Raw genomic sequence first — 9782 nt, forward strand, 5'->3', positions numbered from 1 at the left:
CCAGAACTTGGACTGAAGCTCCAAAGGCATTAGTGTCTCCATATTCATAAAGGATGCACACGCCTCCAGACTGGTAGACCAACATAATGCATCAGAGATACTTCAGGTGCAGCTAACATTGGGTAAGACAGTGATTCAGGTCGTAGCCTGCTATAGGTCCCCAACCATATCTCAAGACTCACACTCCACATTCCTAAGCACCCTGACGAATATTAGGGTCCCACCTAACACTCTCATACTGGGTGACTTCAACTACCCCTCCATTAACTGGGAAAACTACTCATGCACCAATACATTTGCCCAACGTTTCCTGGAATTCATTAATTCCAATGCCCTGGACCAGCTCGTTCTTACCCCTACTAGAGGTAGCAACATCCTTGACCTGGTCATTACTAACATGGGCGGCCATTGCTCTAAACCAGTAGTCAACTCCTCCCTGGCTAGATCTGACCACAAACTAATCACCTTGGAAATCCATATCCCTCCCACCCCCACCCTCGCAAAGGTAACCACCATGAAAAACTTCTCCAAAGCTAACTTTGGGCTCCAAAAAACAGAGGTCGCTAACTTCACGGCACCCATGCAAATGGAGATCAGTTGCATGACCGCCGAATCATACACCAATGCACTGTACAAACACGTACACAAATGCATGGATCTTGCCATACCTAATAGAACCAAGGTGCTCTCCTCCAAAAAAAGGAAGCCAATCTGTTGGCCCCCTGCCATAAACAAACTCTACAACAGAAGGAGGAAACTGATGTGGAATAAGGTGAAGTTCCAAGACTGGAAAAACTCCCTTATCAGCCTCAATAAAAAGTTGAGATCCCTCATCAAATCCTCTAAAGCTAGTTATGAAAACAGAATTGCAGCAGATAGCAAAGACAACCACAAGGCCTTCTATAGTTATGTAAAGAATCTCCACAGCAATACCCAGATTTGATCTGAGCTACTGCACAATGGAACCTCCTATACTGAGCCAGCAGATATTGCCAATATACTCGCTGACAGATTCAGTGCCAACTTTACCCCCCCAAGGGACTAGTAACAATACCAGTAGATTGCCAGGCAGCCAGTATTACTGCCGCACAGGTTCAAACAGCACTGTCCAAGGCCAAGAATACAGCTTCTATGGGACCTGACAATATCTATGGCTGTATTCTACATGAACTACAGAGTGAACTGGCACCTCACCCTGTTCAATCACAGCCTCACCTTTGGCTTTGTCCCTATCAAATGGTGCACTGCTACAGTCATCCCTCTCCACAAAGGAGGAGCAACTACATACCCCAGGAACTATCACCCCATTAGCCTGACTAGTCTGATACGCAAAGCTATGGAACGCATCATCATGGACCTAATAAACAAGGAAATAGGGAATCTCCAAACTCTGGAACCCACACAGTTTGGTTTTGTGAAGGGTAGACCATGCCTGCTCAACTTCTTTGAGTCAGTCACCAGAGCTGTGGATGAAGGCAAGGTGGTTCATACAGCTTACCTTGATCTGGCCAAGGCCTTTGACACCATTCCCCACTCAAGAATCTAAGCTAGGCATCAACTCCTATATCACTGGTGGGTTGCAATGGCTCACAGGTAGAACCCACAGTGTGAAAGTGACTGTCTTCAAGTCAGATTGCTGACTAGTCACAAGTGGAGTCCCACAACGTTCGGTCCTGGGTCCTCTCCTGTTTGGTATCTACTTCTCTGAAGTCCATGCCAACATGAAGGGACACTGGCTGACAAAAGTTCACAGATGATTGCAAGTTGGGAGCTATTATCAACTCCCCAAGTGATGTTGACATCCTACAGAAAGGCCTCACTGAGACCAACGACAGGTGTCAGAACCATGACCTTAAGCTCAATGCCAAAAATGTGTCGTCATCCCCTTTGCAAAAAAAAAAATGGTTGTCATGAATTATCACATCGAAGGTAGTCCACTGAACACAGAAGGCATTATAAGAGATCTGGAAACACAGGTTGACAGCAACCTCTCTTTTGACCACCACATTGCCACTGTGGTCAGAAAGTCCTTCTATGTGACACAGCTCATTACTAAGGGTTTTGCATCCAGGAAGAAAGAGGTCATTGTCTCCTCTACTCTTCCCTCATTAGGCCAGTCATTGAGTACAATGCCCCATTTGGCATGTACCTCACTAAACACCTGCAACAACTGGAGAGGCTGCAAAAGTACCTCACAAAGGAGGATCCTAGGCCTTAAACATTTGTCCTATATAGACAGACTAAAAAAACTCCAACTATTCTCTGTCTCATATCACCTACTTAGAAGCAATCTCTGCTTGACTTACAAAGCCATGTCTGACCCAGCTCTGTTAGAAATGCTACATCTAAAGTAATCCAAATCCCTCCGCGCCACATGCTCCAGAGACCTCAACATCATTACCTCAATCAACAGAACATGCTGGAGGGACAGGTTCATAACCCAGAGACTGCCCATGCTATGGAACAGACTTCCCATACATGTCAAGCAGAGCACCTCACTAGCCCTCTTCAAGAGAAATCTTGATGAGTGGATGGGAAATAGAAAATTCACCCCAGGGATCACTCCAGTGGCTTTACTTGACAGATGCACTGGGAACTCAGGTCAGGTGGTACGATGTCAGGGTAATCCTATGTGCTAGGCTTGTAATGGCTCCAGGGTCATTAGCCTAGCACACACCTATGAACCTATGAAATGTGCCTAAATCTCTAACAACAATATCAGCTTTGAAGGGGATACAATGTATATGGTAGCAGCATGGTGCTCCTGTCTTTGAAAGGATACTACACTGCACTTTTTTTGTATTTAGCTTAAGGCCATGGTCTAAGCACCGTATGATAGTCCAGTGAGTTTATGATGGCACCAGGTTTGCAATCATCTGCAGATGTGGTCAAACAGAGGGCCTTAACATCAGGAAAATATGTCTCAGACAGGAGTGGCCCAATAAACAAGTCCTGGTAGACACCAATGCTAACAGGCCTTTTGTATGACAATGTACTCCCTATCTTTACTTTCTGGGTTCTGACTCTGAACTAGTTTGCTATCTAATAAGGAACATAGAGGTTTACATTTACTTTGTGTAACTTATTTATGATGTCTGTGTGAAATGTTTTCAACGGCATTAGTAATTTCAAGGGATGTCTTCATCCAAGCATCAGCAACTTTTCCTAAGTCAACCAGGTTAAGCAGAAGACAAGCCCTATCTTTCATGAATCCATAATGATTGGGTCAAGAGAAAGCAAGCTCCCAATATCAGAGTTTATGTTAATAATAATGCATTCCAATGTTTTGCGCTTAAGACTTGTGAGTCTTGTGGGTCATTAATTTCCAAGATCTGTGGTGAGACCTCTTTATAAAGGAGAATGACTACAGTTGTTTTCCCTGCATCAGACACAAAGTGAGATGAGACTCTGAGGTTAAACAGATTGTGAAGTGGGTCAGAGAAACAATGTTTCATACTGGTAAAGAAGTGCCCCAACACACTATTAGACCACATTAAGCTAGTGTTTTTAATTCTTGAAAGAGCATTAAGGACTTACACTGGGGAGACTTTTGGGAGGGTCTTGCATGGGGTCAAGGTTAAGAAGGCAAGGTGGAGATAGAAGGATAACTAAAATTGCCTGCTAGTATGCCAGCTATATACTTAGGGGATGAGTAGGTAGTGTCATTATTTATCACCGCTAAGCATTGCTGGGTATTATTTCTGAGCTTCCTGACATAATTTAAGAAAGACTTGTGGCTGTCCTTGAAAGATACAGCAATTTACATTTCATTAGTACTCCTAGCAGGGAAAAATACAATTTGACCCAGTGAGATTGAAGTCTAAAAAGCACTGAACACATTTGTTGTTGTAGTCTTAGTACTCCAATTAATACACAGATAATTGATATCCCCCAAAAATAGTGTTAGGCTCAATTTTGAGGGAATCAGATTGGTTTAGATATACCTAAACCTGATCTTAGTTATGGGTTACATAAAAGGTGCTTCTTAGTCAGGAAAGATGACCTACAGGGTCTAGCTTATAGTTGCCAGGATATAAAGAGTTTGACCCCATTACTTAACCACATAAGTCTTGAAGCATCGGAGTAACAAAAGAAAATGGATATACTACAATGGGATGCATGGACACCCTTAGTAGAGGGTCTGAATGAACGATGAGGGTTGAACCCTGGTAAGGAAGGTGTGCTATCAGAGTGCTGAAACCATATTTAGGCAATGTCACAGACAAATACCAGTATTTTCTAATATCAGGACAGCTTCTAGGAGGGTAGTTTCCTGCTGACATTTGTAGTTGTATGAAGGACTACCTTTATAGTGCCAGTTTGGTTTTGTTAGGTCTGCATGTGAAGCAGGTTTACTTTGCCTAAAAAAGACACAGTAGGAGTGTTGAAAGTTTTTCCCAGTAAATAAAAGTCTTGAGGTGAAAGGTGCAGTTCATCCCTGGTGAAGCAGGTAGGACCATCAGCCATCTCCCTCTAGGCTGACACACACTGGACATCCTTGAAATTATATCAAATTCCTGTTAAAGTTAATCACTTTTCTGTTTAGACTGGGGCATCATTTCTGTAGAAGGCAGGATGATGCTGAAGACTAGTTGCATACCCCCCAGATGCATACCTGGAGAGTTCAGTCATGTATTTCTTCATGTAGTAGTACTGAGATGCGCTTCCCAAGTCATTCACACCTGCCTGAACAACCAAGTCGTAAGTGTATCTGGGATGATGTGACTTGAGTGACCTATTCGTCTGCTTTAGCCTGGCTCCTGAGAGGCAGCTCGCCATCACCTTAGCTGTAGCCTAGGGTTTGCTTCAAGTAAATCTACTTGTGTAGCTTGAGGCCAGTGTCCTTTTGTAAGCATACTTCTGCTCATATTTTATTTATTTGTATTTTATTTCTGATGACTATACCTTTAGAAACTTTATATCCTTGTCTCTCAAGCTAGTTTTTCACTATGTTTTTCTGATTGTTTCTCTGACTTCATCTTGACCAGGGTCCTAGCCCCACTCCGTTCGCCCTCGCTATGATCGGGCTCACTTTGCTTCCCTACCCTACCCCCATTCTCACCCACCCCATTACAATTACCTTTATACCTAGCTATCCCTCCCCTTCCTGTCCCACTAGCCACTACAATTCTACTTCCTGCCTATTGCCACAACCACCTTACTAATCTGTCAATCTTGTCAACACCACTTCCTCTATACCACTGTCTCTACCTACTCTATCTGACCATATTTTATTCCAACATGTATAATTTCTAATATCTTCTACACTACTCCTTATTCTATCTCTACCACTTACCACTCCAATCTCTCTGACCCACTCCTATGTTCACCAAAGTCTCACTCATACAACATATATCCAACTACTTCATATTTTACTATCTTCCCTAATCTCTTTACTACCGCTACCTCAAGTTTATATAAACTATCCATAATACAGGTTTCTAAACCTTCCCACAAAGCTAAGTCAAAACTATACAAACTCCATCTAACATCTACTACACATTCTCTTCTCACTAAAAACCTACTTTGTTCTGGAAATATCCATCCCAACCCTGGCCATTCTTCTCTCCCCAAAACTACCTCTACAATGCCCTCATCTTACTCCTCTAACAGTCATCAACCTCCATCACAACAATCATCTCCATCCAAATACTTGACTATTTACTCATTGAATATTCAGAGTCTAACAAGTAAAGTTACTGAGCTGCACTCATGGATGCCTCTCAATACCCCTCACATCCTCTCCCTATCTGAAACCTGGCTCAAGCCACAAATCTCAAATAGTGAAATACTCCCACCAGGTTATAATATCTTCCGATCTGATAGACCTGTAAAAAAGGGGGTGGCGTAGCCATCCTCTACTCAAACAACCTTAACCTCTCACCATAACCTTCCCCAATTCCTGACTTCCTCCCAGCTGAAACATCATTCTTAACTGCCATCTGAATCCCCACAAAAAACTTGCAATTGCCTCTATCTACCTTCCTCCTGGTAACAATCTGCCCATTCTTGAAAACATCCTATCCTGGTACTCCCACAACATACCATGTGAGACACTTATCCTTGGTGATGTCAACATTGATTGGTCCAAACTCTCAACTGACTCCCCCCAACTCAGTATCCACCTACACGGCTTCCACCAACTTATAACATCTCCCACTCGCTTCCATAAAAATTCCACTTCCAGCTCCATCATAGACTGGATCCTTACCAATTCCCCCCACCAATACCACAATCCCACCACCTTACCTGACTCCCTCAGTGATCATCTCCCTACCACCATCCTAAGACAATACTCCCATATTCCAAAACCCCACCTTATCAAAGACTGTCGAAAACTATTGACTTTCAATTCATCCCAATTTAACTCCTTTCTCCACAACATAGATTGGTCCATCCTAAAACACCTCCCCTAAAAGATGCTGTAAGCACTTTCAATATCATCTTCATGAGTACTCTAAACTTCTTAGCTCCCTCTAGGAAGACCAGAGTAAAATCAAATCATGCTCCCTGGTTCTCCAAGGAGATTAGGTCCCTTATGAAACAAAGAGATCATGCTTGGAAAACCTGAACTAAAACTAAACAACCACCTCTTCTTCAAAAATACAGGCAACTGAGGAACCTTGCAAAAAAAACATAAAACTACTGACAAAAAGTTATACTATAGCTCTGCTCAGCTTAACAACAAATCCAATCCTCGAAAATTTTGGTCAATTCTCAACAACATCCTCTATCCTGGAAAACCCTCTAATCCCTCCCCATACCCTAACCCTTCCTTTCAGGAAACAGCTACCCTCCTGAATAAACACTTTATCTCTTCCATCCAAAATTTGGTAACCTCCAAGCCAAACTCTACTTCGACACCCACCCCTCCAAGTCCCACTAACACAACTTTGTTTTCTTTTGAGCCAGTTCCCATTACTTACATCAAATCTCTACTACTCAAGCTAAAACCTTGCTCTCCTTCCACTGACAATCTATCTCCTACATTCCTCAAACTTGCTGCTGACTCAATTGCCTATCCTATATCTATACTAATTAATCTATCTATTCTGGAAACAACTGTCCCCACCCTTTGGAAATCTTTCTTCACTATCCCCCTTCATAAATGTGGAAACTCCACTGACCCCTCAAACTACCAACCTATTGCCATTCTGTCCCCCCTCTCCAAGATATTAGAAAAATGTATTCACTTGCAGCTTCTCAATCACCTCCTCATGCACCACTTACTTACCCCTACCCAACATGGATTTCGTCCTCACCACAGCACCACCACTGCCCTCCTCTCCTTCACTCATATCATTGCAGAGGCCCTAGACAACAATAAACTCATTTCCTGTCTCTTCCTAGATCTCTCCAAAGCCTTTGATACTGTCTCTCATCCCCTACTACTACTATCCAAACTTGCAAATCTCCACCTATCCACCTCCACACTTGCCTGGTTTAATAGTTACCTATCTGGCAGGGAACAATCTGCCAAATGGCTCTCATCCTCCTCACCTTTCCTTCCCATCTCCATTGGTGTTCCCCAAGGCTCCATCTTGGGACCCCTTTTGTTTAACATCTTCACCAATGATGTTTACATCTCATGCAAAGAATCCTCCCTTATTCAGTATGCTGACGACTCCACACTTATATCCATCTCAAATAACATTCCTGACCTACACTCCTTGACCCAACAGGCCCTACTGTCCACTGAACAATGGCTCTTTCATAACCTATTGATCGTAAATCCCAAAAAGACCAAACTCCTACTTTTCCTTCCCCGTTCTCTTTCTCATCAGAAAACCTCCTTTTTTATTACATCTTCTAACAATACAACTAATCAACCCGACACCCACACAAAACTCCTAGGGGTTATTATAGATGACGAACTAAAGTTCAACCTACACATACTCCAATGTATAAAAAAAAAAAAAAACAGAAACTATGTCTGCTATATCAGAACAAAAAATTCCTAACCCCTGAATCTAGACTTACCCTGGGCCAGGAACTCCTACTTTCCTCCCTCTTATATGCTGCCCCAGTTCTTACCAATATCTAGGCCTCCACTCTAAACAAACTCCAACAGACTTACCATAAAATAGCCAGATTCATTACTAACTCCCCATACAACTCACATCACTGCATTTCTTTAAACTCTCTTCAATGGCTTGAACATACCCAATTTCTGCTATTTTATCAATTTCATATGCTACACTTTATTCTTTATAAACCCTCCTTCTGTCCATCTCTATTTTCCTTAGTCTCCATCTACATCCCATCCCGGACCCTCCATACTTCTAACCAACAATTACTTGATATCTACCACCCAAAAAGGTCAGTAGGCAAACTACTCTACAAACACTCCCTTGCCCATGCTTGGAACAAACTTCCCCTTGACTTACGTTCAATCTCCCACATCTCACACTTTAAAAATGAACTAAAAGCTTATTTTCTCAATTCCAGAACCTGCCCTTTCTATGACTCCACCTAGTCTTCCTTCCCTTTATGTACCCTCAAAAGGACCATACTTAGTACCTCATTACACCTCTCTCTCCAATGTGCCGACTATGCAGTTGCATAATTTTATACAAACAAAATGTTTATTGTTGACCTATTGAACTATATCAATGTAAAATTGTTACTTAGCTTCTTTTTAATGCAACTTTAACTTTATGCATGTAACCCAACATATGTGAATATTTTTGCTATAACTGCTATTATATCAATATTGTTTAAAATTGTACTTGTTTAAAAATGTACTACTGGAGATTTTCTCCTCGGGTCTCCACTGAAAATAGGCCACAAGCCCAGTTGGACAAACCCGGTTAACAAATGTCAATAAATAAATAAATAACATATAGTAAGTGGAGTATCTGTGTGTCTTAGTACAGAGCCACCTATGGTTAGGAGATTTATTTGTATTTTGGTTGGTTTAGGAACACAGCTGGGCCAGCATTTCCTTGTTTTTTTTCTGGCCAATCAAGTTTAAATAATCATATTAAATTTCCATCCCCGTTTGACCCCACACTCCTTTGGGAGACTGGTATGATTACTTCTCTAGGAAGTACACACTTCCCTGATTATTACCTCCCTTTATAGTACAGTCAAATTAACTTATCACTAACTACTTCATCCTATATTTCCTATGCAACCTCCAAAGCTTTTTCTACACTCCGCTCCCTGAAATTCTTATGTAACCTTTTAAGTTTCTGCTTCTCTGCATACAAAACCTTATATTTACTCAACTCTCTTTGTAAACCAAATACATACAACTTATTCTGCTTTTTAACATTCACGTTTTTGTTTATAGTACTGTTTTATCTGTCAACAATATACATGTATGTAGCTTATGTATTTTAACTACCAAAATACTATATTGCTATTTTTTATCGTATTATATATTTTTGGAGCTTTTCTCCCCGGGCCTCCGCTGAAAAAAGGCAATTGCTCAGCCGGACGCTCCAGGTCAACAAATGTAAAATAAGTAAAAAATAAATAAATAAGTGTTAGCGATAATAAAATGTGCGGGATACCATTGCGGTGCTGAAGAGTTTGTCAGATTTATCACTCAGAAGCCTTTCAGGTATGATTGCCACCTTTTCAAATGGCCATAGTGGGACATTTTCAGGACACACATCAGATTTTGCAGGCCGACACAAACCCACTGTCAGTACAAAGGATAGAACTTTACTTTTTTGCCTAAATAAAAGCTTATTCTTGTAGCAGTTTAGTTGCTTATCCTGTTTCTTGTAACACGTAGGTATTTTAGATAAAGAAATAACTATTTTATGCAACTA

The sequence above is a fragment of the Protopterus annectens genome, chromosome 12.part0 (assembly GCF_019279795.1).
Source record: "Protopterus annectens isolate FY-2018-M chromosome 12.part0, PAN1.0, whole genome shotgun sequence".
NCBI lineage: Eukaryota > Metazoa > Chordata > Ceratodontiformes > Protopteridae > Protopterus > Protopterus annectens.